Consider the following 17,590-nt stretch of genomic DNA (forward strand, 5'->3'; position numbering starts at 1 on the left):
TAGTATAACTATGCAGACACGGACACTAGCTTCCAGACTGCCTTGAGACACTGGTACTTACTGGGCATGCACTGCCTGTTGCACACCGGGCCCACAGATCAAACTCACTCACAATTCTCCCCAGACACTGGCCAGAAATCTACGAGATAAAGTGGAGGTCTTGTCTTACTGTATGGGCCTAACAGAGGTCATCTACGGTACATCGAGGTACCTCTACCAGATTTCCCCAGGTCTCAAATGTGAAGACACGTGGGGGGCGCGTAAACCTAATATTAATATACTAACAGTAAAACTACCTACTCCTTCCCTGAAGGGTAAATCTATAAATAAGCTTACCAACAATCCACGCCAACTCGAGAGAATGCTTTTATAAGGGCCACCCAGCTCAGCCGTTCCATTACGGCCATGCTGGATCTGTCCTGTGGAACTTTAGGTACCAAATAAATTTCCACACTTGTCATTTTTTATATATTGTAAAATATGTATTTAAACATATATGATCAAAGAAAGGACATCAGATTCGATGGTATTTATCATGGTATTGTAAGATAATTATACTCTTATGAGTATACTTTTCGGGAATGTTATTTTTTATTTGTTATTATGTATAGTAAAATATGTACTTACACATATATGATATGGGGCAGGTCATCAGATTATATTGCAACTGTCATGAAGAAAAAAACGGGTTATAAGGTTTATAAAATCAGGACGGTAGACTTTCTTTTTGTGGTAGAAGAATTTTTTAGGGCGCGAAGACATTATTGTATTTCTTTATTTCAGTATGTTGTAATCAGGCATGGATCGCTTAAGGGTAATTTGCAACAGTTGGAATGTAAACCTTTCCACAGGATGACCTGTGTGTTATGTTTTATAGTAAGGAGACCCTTTTGTTCACCATTGATGTCTCTGTATTTAATTTTTATATTGTAATAGTTATGATGTCATTATATATGTGCTTCTTCAATATTTGTGTAGTCACAGTTGATTATTGTTCACTGCCTGTATCTTGTTACATATTGATTATGTACCCATATATTTTGTACCTGAGTTTTAAATAAAATAAAAAAAAAAAAACTCCTGATATGCATGGGTCAAAGGGGATTCCCAGATATTTTACTGAGGAAACTGAAGTGATGGGTTCCCCATTACACCGGACATTAAAATTGTTTACCCTTCTCAGTTTATGTTTCGTGCCCAAGAGCATGGTTTCCGTTTTCCCGAGGTGTAATGATAGTTTGTTGTCTACTAACCATTTGCTGCAGGTTCCATTATTATTATTATTATTATTATAATAATCAAGGGGAGAGTGCTAAACCCGTAGGATTTTACAGCTCGGGGGGGGGGGATGTGGAAGGCATTCAGGCTTAATTCGGGGAACTGGAGCACAGATCCAATTCCCTAAATCAAGAGCCATTCTCTGCTCAGACGCTGTGCTGAGCGGTCGTCAGCTGTCTCTCCTCAGTCCCGACACCTGGTGGAGGAGCTTTGTGACGACAACAACAATGGCGACTGGTTTTCGAAGGAGAGTTAATACTGTTTGTATTGACCTCATAAAGGGCACAATCCCCAGCGCATCGATTAATGTGTTGGTGTCGATGATCATCCGCGATACATATGGCATCCAGCGTGAATCCGTATGGTGTTGCCTTAAATGGACTATCCCGGATTTTCGTCAAGTTTTGTGATACCAAGACCTACGAGGAGATTGTCAACCAGTATCAGGATGTTAGCAAGCAAGTCACCCCAGCAGTCACAGTTAAGTTGCACGATGTTTCACAATACTATACATGGGTACGTGTGCGAAACGTGCCTTTTGAGACTAACGAAGTTGACATACGTGACACCTTCAAATACTATGGGACGATCCACCAGGTTACTATGGGTCGGTGGTCCGATGGCCACTTTGCTGGTTTACAAGAAGGGTCTTTCACGTTGAAAATGTCCCTGCGCCAACCAATACCTTCGTACATAAACCTAGAGGAGTTCCGTACCCAGGTGTATGTTACGTATCCTGGACAGAGACGAACTTGTCGCCTTTGCGGCGCATTGGATCACATTGCTGCACAATGCGTTAAGCGCCAGCCGCCCTCAGGATGTGGTCGTCGTCCGGATGGTGAGGCTTCTCGTCGGATTCTGGCAGATGAAGTAGTTGAGGACTTACCGCGCCTGAAATCGTGGAGTGATGAGGTGGATCGGGCCATGCTCGTGGAGTCATCCTGCGTGACTCTACCTGGTACGGTCAACCATGATGTGGTAGAACATTGTGGACGAGAGCGCCCTCAAGCAAGAGAGGATGCTGACATGGAAGCTAACATTGTATCGACATTGAGCGACCTTTTAGCGTTGCAGGAGTGTGATTCTGTGCCGTGTGTACCTGCGTTGGAGTGTTCAGATGAGGAGAGAACACAGTTAAAGGATGTCGATCAGTTAATTAACGTAAGTGAGGTAGAAGGTCCGAGAGTTCATACTGTTGCGGTAGAAGTTCACAAGGAGAACATTACAGGTCCTGATAAAGCTGAGGATGCTGTTTCTAGGAAGCGTGCAGCTACCCCGCCTGACTCCGACGATGTCTTGACCCCTGGACAGCGTTCTGGGAAGAAGACGTGGTCGGAAGTCACGGGTGGGGGGTCGCGTGGTTCCAGGACAGCGAGTAATATAACAGAGAATGTACAAGGTAAAGGTGCCGCCTTAGGTATTAGTCAACGTAAAGGGAACAAGGGTGTGGTGGTCCCTCGAGGAAAGCCACCATTAGCAAAGTTAGGTGTATAACCATAAATGTTAATGGTATGAAAAATAACAGAAAGCAAGTGCAGGTTCATGAGTGGTTGCATCGCTTTACAGTAGACGTATGTTTCGTGCAAGAACATAACCATAAAGTTGGAAGTTCGTTTGCAATACATGGTTATGATGTTTATATGGCTCACTCGAGTCGTCTGAAAGGTGGTGTGGCTGTGTTGACAAAAGCGACCAGCCCGTTCATGATGAAACATTGGGAAAAAGGGAGGGGGGTCGCATGGTACGCGTCATAGGTGAGTGGGGTACTCAACGGGTTGGTTTTGTAGGAGTATATGGGCCAGCTGAACATGATGTTAATAAAAATACTTTTGTTAACGATGTTCTTGTGTACTATTTGAGATCCCTGCCTGATATAACAGTGGTTGGTGGCGACTGGAACTGTGTGGTGAGCCGTAAAGACGTAGAACCGAGGGGAGCGGGTTATTGTTCGATTATTTTGGGTGATTTGTTGTCTGGGCTGGGGTTGGTGGATGTAAGTGGAAACAGTGACTTAGGGATTGAGCACACTTTCGTGTGTAAGGACTATGCTGCGCGCTTAGACAGGGTGTATGTGTCTCGGCGGGTAGTTGTAACCAAAGTGCGTGTGTTAGACGTGTATTTCTCCGACCATCGCGGTGTTCTCGTAGAGCTCGACTGGAGAGGTCTCCCAACTCGTTTTAAAGGATATTGGAAGTTAAATACTCGTTTACTTCAAAGTGCAGAAGATAAGACACTCTTCATGCACTTATGAACGTCTATGGGAGTAGACTCCTTGGAAGGTAGTGATTTAGTGCGGCAATGGGACGAGGTTATGAAGCCTCAAATTAAGGATTTTTATGTACATCGGGGTAAGGAGGCCTCTCGATTGGAGTATGGATTTTTGAGGTACCTGGAGGGTTCTTTACAGCACTGTTATGCGCAAGGAGAGGTATCTGGAATTTACCCAGTGGACGAGATTGACAATCTAAAGGAACACATCCAAGTGCTGGAAAATATGGTTTTTGATGGGGCGCGTATTTCGAGTGGAGTCGAGGAGGCTGTGTGGGGTGATAAGCCGTCCTCTTGTGTCTTACGTAGTCAGACACAAAGGAGGAAGGCGACCGAAATCGTGAGTTTAGTGGTGCAGGATGGCGTTGAAGGGTATAGTGAGGGTCAGGTTGTAACAACAACTGAAGGAATAAGTTATTATGTTGATAAATGGTTTCATCTCAAAATGCTAAATAAAGATGTAAGCGTGGATGCAATACGGGAATTGGGGCGGAATGTAAGATGCGAGTTGAATGATAATGATCGCTTTCTCATGGGTGGGCCTATAACTGAAGCTGAGGTGTGGGAGGATAACTGAAGCTGAGGTGTGGGAGGCTTTGCAGGGAATGTGCAAGGGCAAGGCGCCAGGTATTGATGGCATTCCGTGTGAATTTTATATTCAACATTGGGAGGTCATAAGGACTTTTCTGGTACGTTTACTCAATGCGATGAAGGAGGGGGGACGTTTAGGTTTGTCTCAGAGTACGGCGGTTTTGGTGTTAGTTAAAAAATGTGACATACCCGTATCACTTAAGGATTACCGACCAATATCACTAATGTGTAGTGATTATAAATTATATGCAAAAATTTTAATGAATAGGATTAAGAAAGTGTTTGACAAGGTAATACATAAGGGTCAGTTTGGCGTGCCAGGTAGGTCGATGCATGATGGTCATGGGAATATCAGGGAGTTTGTCGAGGAATGCGGAACGAGGGGCGGGGGTGGTATTTTGGCTTTAGACTGGCAAGCTGCTTTTGATAGTGTAGAAAGGGATGTGCTGTGGAAGTTTATGAGATGGCAGAGTTTTGGTAATGAGATCATCATGTGGGCTCGTTCTTTGTATAATGGTGCTGGGTTTCAAGTACAAATTAATGGGAAGTTAGGAGACTTTGTCAAATTGAATAGAGGCATTCGACAGGGATTCCCTATATCTCAAATGCTCTTTGCTTGCATGCAGGACCCTTTTTATTGGACAGCTTGTGGGCTGGGAGTAGATTCGTCGTGGGGTTCGGGTAGTGATCGACCTGCCATAGTAGGTTATGTAGATGATACAACTGTCCTATTACGTACGAGGGAGCAATTGAGTTTTGTGGGAAGACTTGTAGATGTATTTGGTAAGGCAACAGGAATGCGGGTTAACAAACAAAAATCAAAGATTATGAAGTTGGGAGATTGGGCGAGAGAGGAGGTAGGTATAGAGCCGTGGACGGTGGTTGACTGTATTAATATATGTGGTATACAGTATATGAGAGAGGTTGATAAGACGAGGGCATGTAATTCGGGGAGGGTGGTAAATAGTGTTTTGAGGCGTATAAATAGTCTCAGGCCACGACATTTAACCCTACACCAGAGGGCGATAGTAATTAATGCTCTTCTTTATAGTAAAGTTTGGCAGGTTGCTGCGCTGTATCCACTAATACAGGGGGATCTCAAACATCTTTTAAATAGAGTTTATAGATTTTTGTGGGACTCAGGGTGCGACTGGCTCACAAGAGCGGTGGTAGAGACACCAATGCGTCAAGGAGGGTTAGGTCTTGTTCCTTTAAGAGACCGAGTCATTGCTTATGTGAAGCGTCGTTTTCTCCGACTGGGTGGCAGGCATGGTGGTTTAACAGAAATGTATCGTGACCTGCGCAGGTGGTGGGGACGGACAGATGTAATCAGGTGCGATACGATGCTACGTGTGTTACTGTGCATGCGAGACGTGCGGAGCGTTAAATTGAGTACTTTGGAAAGAGTGGGTATGGTGAAAGTTGAGGTGAGAGTTCAGGGAATGTTCCCCATGTACGCGTGGTGTGATATATGGAAGCGGGTTCATCAGTTACGTCTCCTTCCTCGAGTACGCGAAGTGGTTTTTAAATTTTTGCACGGGATTCTGCCGTCCAAGGTGGTGTTGTCTAATCGGCGTGTAGAGGAGGACCGGAGTTGTTCAGCGTGCGGAGAGGACGAATCAGCGTTTCATGTGTATTTCTATGAAGATTTAGGTATAGTACGTGCGTGGTTAAGCAGGGTTTTACGAATGGTAGGGGGGGGGGAGGAGGTTTGTCGGTACTTAGGGCGTTGGGTTTTGATGTGGGTGGGGTTGACATCTGTGTACAACGTGCAGTGTCGTATGTCGTAGCCGATTATGTTTGTGTCATGGGCTATGAGGCATGTTGAAGGTAATAGCAGAATCCGGGTTTTAGCGGGAACAATTCTTAGAACTAAGTGTCGAAATCAGTTGGTATATGAGGGGAGATGGGAGAAAGATTTCCCGTCTGCATATAGAGCGTTAGAGTTAAAGGATTTGAGATAATTTGTGTTTGTTCAGTGGGTAATCTAATAGGCTGGTCAGCTGCGTTTAATTGTGTGTAAATGTCTTGTGTTTGTGAATGTTGTCCCCTCAAGGAAGGTTCCTTGATGTTGGTGAGGGGCTCTTGATTTAGGGAATTGGATCTGTGCTCCAGTTCCCCGAATTAAGCCAGAATGCCTTCCACATCCCCCCCCCAGGCGCTGTTTAATCCTCCGGGTTTAGCGCTTCCCCTTGATTATAATAATAATGTGAATGTTGTATGTCTCCAATGTTGTATGTATGTCTCCAATGTTGTATGTATGTCTCCAATGTTGTATGTATGTCTCCAATGTTGTATGTCTCCAGTGTTGTATGTATGTCTCCAGTGTTGTATGTATGTCTCCAATGTTGTATGTATGTCTCCAGTGTTGTATGTATGTCTCCAGTGTTGTATGTATGTCTCCAGTGTTGTATGTATGTCTCCAGTGTTGTATGTATGTCTCCAGTGTTGTATGTATGTCTCCAGTGTTGTATGTATGTCTCCAGTGTTGTATGTATGTCTCCAGTGTTGTATGTATGTCTCCAGTGTTGTATGTATGTCTCCAGTGTTGTATGTATGTCTCCAGTGTTGTATGTATGTCTCCAGTGTTGTATGTATGTCTCCAGTGTTGTATGTATGTCTCCAATGTTGTATGTATGTCTCCAATGTGATGATGTCATTAATAAAAATGTAAAAATTTTGTATGTGCAGAACGTTAAGAGTTTTGTCTTGTTATTCTTGTATACCAATCATTGGTATTTGTATAATGTGTTTTCCTATTACATGTAATATATGATATTACATGTAATTGATTACATTATTTGTTGAGATGTAAAATAACACATCGTATTTGTTATATTTGGATGTTTTCGTCGTCGATTCATTAATACCTATGTTTATGTTGGTGTGTATGAGTGTGCTTGTGTGTGTGTGTTATTGTGTGTGTTGGTTTTTTAACACAATGATTTATTATACAGTCTATATACTTACCCATGTGTGCTTGCCATTTGTATATACCACATAGTTAGACATGTTCTTTAATAATGTATAATGTGTTGTGGGAAATTCGCTGCCTGACTACGGTGGAGTGAGGTTGTGCCCAGCACCCCTCTGCTGTTTTTCAGGCGAGCTATCACAGTACATCAACAACCATTGAGTAGTGTGGACGTGCGCTGCTCATTTTGGGATATCAAAATGGCTGAACATACAGTACGGAGAGTAAATACTATCTGCATAGAGCTGGTTCGTGGTACGTTAAGTGGAGATACGATGAACGTACTTCTCCCTAACATCATCAGGGACACATATGGTATCCCCAACGAGGAATTATATGGCGTCGCTCTTAATGGTTTGTCAAGAATCTTCGTGAAATTTCTGAGAGCCGGCTTCTACACAAGAATTGTCGAGCAGTACCAGGAACAACGCATGAGTGTGAATTCAGCGATGGATGTTGTGTTACATGATGTTTCTAAGTACTACACATGGGTGAAGGTACGGAATGTACCCTTCGAGGCTACGGCGTATGGACTACAGGAGTTTTTTCGCAGTTATGGGACAGTGCATTCTGCAACCATGGGGGTATGGAGGGATGGTCCGTATGAAGGAATGCCAGAAGGTTCTTACACCCTTAAAATGTCTTTAACAAGACCTATACCATCCTATGTAACGATGACCGGTTGTAGAACACAGGTTTATGTGTACTATGCGGGTCAGAGAAAAACATGTCGTCTGTGCAGCTCTTATGAGCACATGGCAGCCCAGTGTCCTAGGAGGCAGGCTCCTCGAATTCTGGAAACGCCGATTGTGATTCAACAGTCGTGTGATTTGGTGCCTGGCTCTGTTGCCTCTGGAGGCCGGAGGCCAGATCTCTGGAGCCAGGAGGTCGACCGGGAGGTGGCGGAGGAGGAGACGTGTGTCACTATCCCAGGGGAGTCGGGGGAGTCGAAGGTGTTATCTGAGGAGTCTTTAGTCCAGGAAGCTTCGACTCAGGAGGGTTTACTGGCAGATGTCATCAAGGATTTTTTGGATGGGGATGAGCCTGGTGTAGAAGGTGTCCTCAGTTTATGTGAAGTTGGAGAGCTGGAGGGACAACAAATTGTGGAGAAAGACTTGAGTAAGAAAAGGCTGGAGTGTGTGGTGGCCGTGGAGGTACACCAGGAGGATACGTCTGAGGGTGAGATGTGTGTAAGTGGAAGTTCTAGAAAAAGAACTGCGGCATCAGAGATAGACGAGGTTATTACCCCGGGGCAGAGGCCGGGGAAGAAGTCATGGGCAGCGGTTGTGGAGCCGATGCCTCATAGTGCTAGAGGTGCGCCTGAGTTGCACAGTGGGAGAGGGAGGGGGGAGGTGACTGCACAGGATAACTCGAGTGGTAAAGGAATACGTAATGTGAAAAGTGCAGCGAGTAAATCCCAGCGGCATAGGGGAAAGCCGCCACTTCTATAATTTTCAGAAGTGTCACGCTTAATGTCAATGGACTTAAGACTGAGGTTAAGAAAGTTTGGTTGGAGTGGTTTTTACGGCGGTTTGATGTAGATATTTGCTTTTTGCAAGAGCATAATCATAGGGCTGGTTGTGTGTTGCGGTTAAAAGGATATCGGATGTATGTTACCAGTGGTTTGCAATTGAAAGGTGGGGTAGCAGTGGCGATAAAGGAGACCAGCCCCTTGCGTGTCATCGGCTGGGAAGAGGGGGGGGGGGGTGGGAGGGTCGTGAGGGTGGATGGTGTCTGGGGTGAGAGTCGAGCTAGTTTTGTAGGAGTTTACATGCCAGCAACTAGCAATACCAGGGTAAAAGTAGATTTTGTCAGAGAGGTATTGCTGTATCACTTGAGAGGTTTGCCTGCTATAACAGTAATAGGAGGTGATTGGAATTGTGTGATTAGGAGTGGTGATGTCGAACCGAGAGGGGCGGGTTGTGTGCTGAGTGTGCTGAGGGATGTATTGCGAGATATTGGGGTTGTTGATGTGGTGGGGAGGGGGGGTTACCTAGTGGAGCATACGTTCGTCCGTAGGGGATATGAAGCGCGATTAGACAGAATTTATATTAAGCAGGGTATAGATGTTGTGAGGGTGCAAACCTTCGATGTGGGGTTTTCTGATCACAGAGCGGTAATAGCAGATTTGATGTGGGATGGAGTGGTGCGTATTTATTCTGGGTACTGGAAATTAAATGTAAGGCTTCTTAAGGAGGAGGGGGAGGGGCCTTTTTTCAGTGATTGGTGGTTGCCTTTTTGGGAGGCTAGGAACAGGGAGATAGATCTGTTAGATTGGTGGGAAATGCAGGCAAAACCTGGAATAGCGAATTTTTTTAAGGCTAGGGGACGAGAGGAGGCGAGGTGGCGTTTTGGGTTGCAAAATTATCTGGAGGGACAGTTGCAGGATTGTTATGTTGGGGGAGGTGGTAGGAGGGATGATATGGACAGACTGCGGAGTAGAATAGCTGAATTACACAATGATAGGTTTGATGCAATTAGGGTTAGGGCGGGGTTAGAGGATGTTTTGTGGGGTGATAAGCCGTCTGGGTATGTTTTACGTAAATTTCGGGACCGACAGAGTGTAACCACCATTCTACAATTGGAGACAAGCCCTGGGGTGGGAGGGTATCCAGTGGGTCGAGTCCTATCCAATACGGAAAGTATGAGTCTCTATGCTGATAGTTGGTTTAGAGAGAAATGGAGTTGGAGGGAGGGGGGTTCCTGGGAGGGTATTTTTGAAGGGGGGTTCCATAGCGTTTTAAGTGAGCAGGATAGAGTGGGGTTGGAGGTTGGTATAAGTGAGGTTGAGGTGGAAGAGGCAGTTTTCGGGATGAGTACCGGGAAAACACCAGGGATAGACGGTATACCAAATGATTTTTATAGAGCACATTGGGGGTGTATTAGGCAGTGTTTTGTTAGGCTATTGGACCATATGTTAACTAGTGGGAAGTTGAGCATATCGCAAAGTACGGGTGTCATAGTTTTGGTGCCAAAGAAGGGGGGGGGTAGAGAGTTGAGTGCTTACCGTGCAATATCTTTGATGTGCGCTGATTACAAGGTTTTTGCGAAAATTTTGGGTAATAGACTGAAGAAGGTCATGGGGTCGGTGATACATGGGGGACAGTTTGGTATCCCGGGGAGGAGTATGCGGGTAGGTCATGGTCGTATTCGGGATTTCCTTGAGGGTAGTAATAAGGGAGGTATTCTAGGTCTGGATTGGGAGAAAGCTTATGATTATGTGGATAGGGAATTTTTGTTTGAGAGTATGGTGAGAATGGGTTTTGGAGGGAGGGTGGTTGGATGGGTGAGGACTTTGTATGAGAATGCATCAATGAGAGTACAGGTAAATGGGAGGTTGGGTAGTTCAGTAAGCATGGGAAGGGGTTTAAGGCAGGGGTGTCCACTCTCCCAAATACTCTTTGCATGTATGCAGAATCCTTTCTATGTTCTGGTTGATGGTGGGATGGGAAGGTTGGGGGAGAGTGGAGGATATTGTGGGAATATTGTTGGTTATGTAGATGATACAACTGTTTTACTTAATGGGATTGAAGATTTAAGAAAAGTGGGAAGGGTAATTGAGATTTTTGGGAATGCTACTGGGATGAGGGTTAATAAGCAGAAATCACGGTTGTTGGAGGTAGGCGCTTGGGTAGGAGGGACCTTGGGGGAGGAGTTTGGTTGGATAACTGTAGATAGGCTAAAGATTTGTGGGATTTTGTTTTTGGCAGATGCACAGGAGAGCAGGAGGGTTAATTCAGAAATGGTAATGGACAGAGCTTTGAGTAGGCTGAGGGGTCTAAGGGCCGGGGATGTAACCTTGCATCAAAGGGTTGTGGTGGTAAATACGCTGATTTATAGTAAGGTGTGGGGAGTGGCGGAAATTTACCCATTAAGAAGTCAGGATATTATGGAAATGCAAAGAAGGGTCTTAAGGTATGTGTGGGGCTATGGGAGGGCGTGGTTGGGTAAAGATGTGGTAATGACTGCGGTAAGGCAGGGAGGACTGGGATTGATTGCATTAGGGTCTAGGGTGAAGGCGCTATATGTGAAGCAGAGGTATATTCGGGCAGCGGGGGAAAGGGGTCTTCGGGTGGGGGAGGTGATGGGGGATATCCGCAAATGGTGGGGTGGCAGGGACTTAGTGGAGTGTGAAGACATGTTGCGGTTTATGTTAAAGGTATGCAATGTTAAAAAACTCAAGGTAAAACGGTTAGTGGGTGTGGGTCGTCGTCAGGAATTAATGCAAGGGATGGCAGTGTATCCCACATATGATTGGAGAGGGATATGGGTGGAATTTAGTAAATTAAGAATACCGGCAAGAGAGAGGGAATTAGTATATAGATTTCTTATGGGGACGTTAGCATCGAAAGAGGAGCTAAGACGAATGGGTTTTGTGAGAGAGGCGTCATGCGCTTTTTGTGGGGAAGTTGAAACGGCTTTTCATGTAGTATATTTTTGTTCTGCATTGGAGGTGGTAAGATTGTGGTTGAAGAGGGTTTTCTTTTTATTGGGGGGGGGAAAGATATCACCCCTTAGGGCTTTAATGTTAGATATGGAAGGGGTACCCAAAGAGGTGGGAAGGGCTATCAGATATGTAATAGTTGATTACTTGTATGTTTCTTGGGGGATGAGGGAGGTGGAGGGGAACATTAGGATAAAAGCGTTGGCGGCGAGTTTTTATAGGACAGCATGTAGGAACAAACAATTATATGGGGGAAGGTGGGTAATTAGTTTTCCGGAGGGATATCGTGGACTTACTGTTGAACGTTTACTCCGTTTGAGTATGGGGTGAGAGGCAAGGGGTTGGTCTCTTCAGTGGTGCGCCCTCTTGGTGTGATTGGAAGCCTGGTGAGGTATGGTTGATTAGTTTGCACGGTGGTTGATGTGGGTAAAGTTTATTGTAGGAGTATGTAGACCTTATGAATTTTTGTAAAATCACAGAGTCAAAAGTTGTATGTGATTTTCGGTTTTCCCTTATTGTTATAAGAATCTTTTTATATAGGAAGGTTTATATTTATATGTATAATGTGAGGTTATGTCTTGTATATTTTTAATCTGAAGATAGATTTAGCCTTGTCATACACCTCTTTTTTTTATTATTGTATTGAATATGTACATTATGCACTATGTACGAAAATATATAAGTATTTGATGGGGTTTATATATCCCCTTATTTTGTATGGAAGGTCCTATTATATATTGAGTGTTAATCAGTAACATTAACTTTGTGTATGTAGGTGTGTTTGGGGGAACCAATGTCTTTGTATAGTTCTATCATAGATTGTAATATTTAGTTTATTTGCAGACAAGTCATTTAGCGATTTATTTCTATGTATGATTTAGTTTGTTCTTATGAATAAGTGCACATACACGTATGTGTATATGCATGCGTATATGTATACATATATGATTGCAGGACTCGTTCCTACATGTCTTATAATGACCCTGACTGTTTTTGTTTGGAAGTCTGCTGGGTTGGGTTATTTTAGTAGAAATTGTTTTCAATGACCATTCATTAGGAAATTAATGTATGTTATTTGGAATGGGGACTGTACATACGGGGGGGGGGGTAGAAATGTCAGATGTGTCGGCACTGGCAATAATGAGTATTGTAAAGGAGTTTGAAGATTATGTGGATTAATAATATATAAATAACAAAGTGGAAAAAATAATGCAGATTGTAGGTTTGGGTTTTCCTTGGTTATAATAATAATGATGTAATCTTACTTAACATAGTTACATTGGATGTAATGTATATGGGATGAGGGACAGGTGTGACAACACAACGTTAATCGTCTGTGTTCATTTAGACAATGAGATTTATAATTTTGAGTAAGAACCGATACTGTGTTCTTTTATTTATTTAATGTATTGTGTTGTTTTAAATAAAAATATAAAAAAAAAAAATGTGTTGTGTCTGAGTATAAAACCTTTGTCAATACTTTGTTTGTGTGTTAGGGGTATTACCATTATATTGTACGGTATCGTTAGTCGTGTGAGATTATTGTAAAATTAACTGCTTTCTTTTGTGAGTTTTTAATATACATTTATCATTGTGTATCTTACCGTTTTAAATAAAATATAAAAAAAAAAAATCAAGAGCCCCTCACCAACTTCAAGACTCCAGTTCCAGTGTTATTACATTAGCTATATCTTGTGGGTCTTTCCCTGACACTAACACAGCACTGTTATCTGCATACAGTAGTAGTTTGCACTTGACACCGATGAGCATGTCGTTTACTTAACACAGGAATAATAAGGGACCCAGAATACTACTTTGAGGAATTCCACATGCTATCGGCAGGGAGTTGATTCTAATTTGCTGATTTTGACAATTTGTGTCATGTTGCTAAGGTTGGACTTAAACCAGTCAACGGAACCCATGCCGATAGCTTGAAGTTTCTTACATAATATATTGTGGTTGACAGTATCAAAGGCCTTTTCCAAGTCTAAAGTTACCATTCCTATGAGGTTCACTATCGACATTTCAGCGCTCATGGAACCAATCAGATTAATTAGGGAGGTGTCGGGTGAGTAAGATCTCCTAAAGCCTGATTGGTAACTATGAAGAATATTGTTGTCTTTAAAATATTTAACTACCTGACAGTACCCCCCCCCCCCCTTTGGATATAACTTCCGGTAACCGTTCCCTACTCGGAAATATCTCTGGGACAGACTAGATAAGATAAAAACTGTATACAAAAACAAACAAAAACTAACCAACTGGGTGGAGAGAGTGGAAGCCGAGTTCCTGCACAAAGCAGTGACCTCGACCCAAGGGTGTAGTGAACTGCCTGCCTCCACTCTCTTCATGCAAGTTCCACTTTTAACACCATAATGCTAAACAAACTTCGGTCTATAGCTGTAATTCTTTCCTCTTACTATTGTCAACAATATAATTGTCATGTTTACAAAAACTACACGAAAAAAAGACATTTACAGCAGAACCAAGCAATACATGAAAAATTATTGGAACCTGTAAACGAAAAGCGTCGTCCGGTAGTGTTGACTGCTGCGTCAACCACACTATTAACCACACTATTTACCTCGTTCATCACTTTATCCTCAGTAGAATACATAATGTACAAAAAAACCTTACTCAGGACTGGTTCTGGAGAAAAATATATACATACATTCCTCACATATGTATGTACCTTAATTGACCAGCCCCCAGCAATACGATGATCACAGGACTTATTCACATGAATTAACTAAAAATTTTTTGAGCACGAATGGAAACTCAAGGATATCTATGAGAGTTATGGACACTGCATGATAAACGTCACGGTGATCATTTATAATGGTCTCATGACAGGTTAAAAAAAGACCTTATATATATATATATATATATATATATATATATATATATATATATATATATATATATATATATATATATATATATATATATATATATATATATATGTCGTGCCGAATATGTAAAACTGGTCAATTAGCAAGAACTCATTTAAAATTAAGTCCTTTCTAAAATTTTCTCTTATACGTTTAAAGATACATTTTTTTCATTAATGATAATGTAAAAAAAATTTAATTTTGCACCAAAAGAATCTTAGAAAACTTACCTAATCTTATTATAACAAGAACAATTTATTTTAGCCTAACCCAACTAAATATATTTTAGATTTGTTTACAATAATTTAATACTAAACAAACACAGTGAAATATATTTTTTTCGTTAGGTTTAGAATGATTTTGGCGAAATTATTGCATACACAAATTTTCACTTGTCCTATATGGCAAGATGAGCGTTGCTATTTAAGCCAAGATCGCAAGTTCTGCCTATTCGGCACGACACATATATATATATATATATATATATATATATATATATATATATATATATATATATATATATATATATATATATATATATATTGTGCCGAATAGGTAAAACGTGCGATCTTGGCTTAAATAGCAACGCTCATCTTGCCGAATAAGGCAAGCGAAAATTTGTGTATGCAATAATTTCGCAAAAATCATTCAGAACCTAACGAAAAAAATTATTTTATTGTGTCTGTTTGTTATTAAATTACTGTAAACTTACCTAAAATATATTTAGTTGGATCAGGCTAAATTAAATTGCGCTTGTTATAATAAAGTTAGACAAGTTTTCTAGGGTCCTTTGGAACAAAATTATTAATTTTTACACTAATATAAGTGAAAATATATATCTTTAATCGTATAAGAGAGTTTTAGAAAGGAATTAATTTAAATGAGTTCTTGCTAAGAGACCAATTATACCTATTCGGCACGACATATATATATATATATATATATATATATATATATATATATATATATATATGAAAAGATGAAAAGCTGTAAGCCTTCTCCCTGAAAGCTGGCTGCCTTGGATCAACGTTTAGCGCGAGCTGGGCGCCAAGGTATTGGTCCAGTGTTGTGAGAATGGTAAAACACTGCGTACCTTGTTCCAAGGTTCGTAGGTTCGAGTCTCCTTCGGCCAGAGATCCGTGTTTGTGTATATTTCGCCTGCTCTTGCGAATTCCTTGCATATGCGGCGGTGTATTTGCGGCGAAGTGCAAGCAGACCAATACGGTCTACATGGTCTTAACTGTTCCAAAACCAAGGGCTGGCATGTAAGACACAATGAGGTCAACGACATCATTAAGAGAACCCTTGCTACAGTTGGATGCCCTGCCGAGAGGGAGCCCCGATCACTAGCAGCCAACAATACCCACAACCCAGCAAACCGCCCCGACGGGATCACCATCTGTACTTGGAAGAATGGCAAGCTCTTAGCATGGGACTATACCTGTGTGTCCACACTGGCTGACACCTATATCCATCACAGTGTGGGGCGACAGGGAGGAGCTGCTGACCACAGGGAGGAGTACAAGATCAGCAAGTACAGGGACATAAGCCAATAGTATCAATTTGTCCCAGTGGAATCAGAGACCTTGGGATCATGGGGAAAAATGCCACACGTTTCCTTAAAGAATTGGGTTCCAGACTCATCGACACCACCAGGGACCCAAGGGCAGCCACTTTCATGTTCCAGCGCCTCAGCGTAGCCATCCAGAGGGGAAATGCTTGCTGCATACTTGGCTCGCGTCCAACCTCGGAGGAGCTGGAGGAAATTCATGATCTTTGATACATTGTGCCACTGTATTCATGTTTATGCTTTTTTCTGTAAATGTATTTTGTTTATTAATAAATGTTCACATAGAATATCTAATATAGGGGGTGGTAGGAGAAGAAAATATTCAAACAGCTCCGGGGAGAACCTTGAGTTTTCCCTGAGGTACGTTTATTGTCTTCTCTGAGGATGAGGGTCCCCATTCCAGCTATATATATATATATATATATATATATATATATATATATATATATATATATATATATATATATATATATATATATATATATATATATATATATCGTGCATACCCAAATTCTCGCTTGCCATATTCGGCAAGACCAGCATTGCTATTTAAGCCAAAATCATGTTTTACCTATTCGGCACGACATACCTGGAGCATACCTGAAGATGGTTTCGGGGGTCAACGCCCCCGCGGCCCGATCTGTGATCAGGCCTCATGGTGGGCCAGAGCCTGATCAACCAGGCTGTTACCGCTGACCGCACGCAACCCGACGTACGAACCACAGCCCGGCTGGTCAGTATTGACTTTAGGTGCCTGTCTAGTGCCTTCTTAAAGACAGCCAGGGGTTTGTTGGTAATCCCCCTTATATGTGCTGGGAAGCAGTTGAACAGTCTTGGGCCCCTGATACTTATTGTGTTGTTTCTCAGTGTACTCGTAGCGCCCCTGCTTTTCATTGGGGAAATATTGCATGTCCCGTCGAGTCTTTTGCTTGCATAAGGAGTGATTTTCGTGTGAAAGTTTGGTCCTAATCTCTCTAGGATTTTCGAAGTGTATATTATCATGTATCTCTCTCGCCTGCGTTCCAAGGAATACAAATTAAGGGACTTGAACCGTTCCCAGTAATTCAGGTACCTTATTGTACTTAGGTGTGCCATGAAAGTTCTTTGAACAACTCTAAGGGTCAGCAATTTCATCTGCTTTGAAGGAGGCTGTTAGTGTACAGTAGTATTCCAGCCTAGAGAGAACAAGTGATTTGAAGAGAATCTTCATGGACTTGGCATCCCTAGTTTTGAAGGTTCTCATTATCCATCCTATCATTTTCCTAGCTGATGCGGTAGCTACATTGTTGTGGTCTTTGAAGGTGAGATCCTCTGACATTATCACTCCCAGGTCCTTCACATTACTTTTTCGCTCTACTGTATGGTTAGAATTTGTTCTACACCCTGATACAGTTTTAATTTCCTCAAGTTTTCCACATCTGAGTAGTTGAAATTTCTCTTCACTGAGCTTCATATTGTTTCGAGTTGCCCATTTGAAGATTTGGTTGATGTCCGCCTGGAATCTTGCAGTGTCTTCGATGGAGGTCACTGTTATGGCAATTCGGATGTCATCCGCAAAGGAAGACACGGAGCTA

General features: G+C 42.3%; 1 long non-coding RNA gene across 2 annotated transcripts in view; it reads right to left on the bottom strand.

The window, feature by feature from the left end:
- LOC138852760 (uncharacterized) overlaps positions 1-14,294 on the bottom strand; it is a 79,625-nt gene extending 65,331 nt beyond the window's left edge. Inside the window, exon 1 of one of the 2 annotated variants that reach the window (XR_011392056.1) lies at positions 13,814-14,294. This is a non-coding gene — a long non-coding RNA (uncharacterized lncRNA). The remainder of the gene's footprint in view (positions 1-13,813) is intronic. The other variant, XR_011392057.1, reaches the window with a different exon arrangement.
- Positions 14,295-17,590: the final 3,296 nt, after the last annotated feature.

Source organism: Cherax quadricarinatus, chromosome 16 (assembly GCF_038502225.1).
Source record: "Cherax quadricarinatus isolate ZL_2023a chromosome 16, ASM3850222v1, whole genome shotgun sequence".
In the NCBI taxonomy this organism is placed as follows: Eukaryota; Metazoa; Arthropoda; class Malacostraca; order Decapoda; family Parastacidae; genus Cherax; species Cherax quadricarinatus.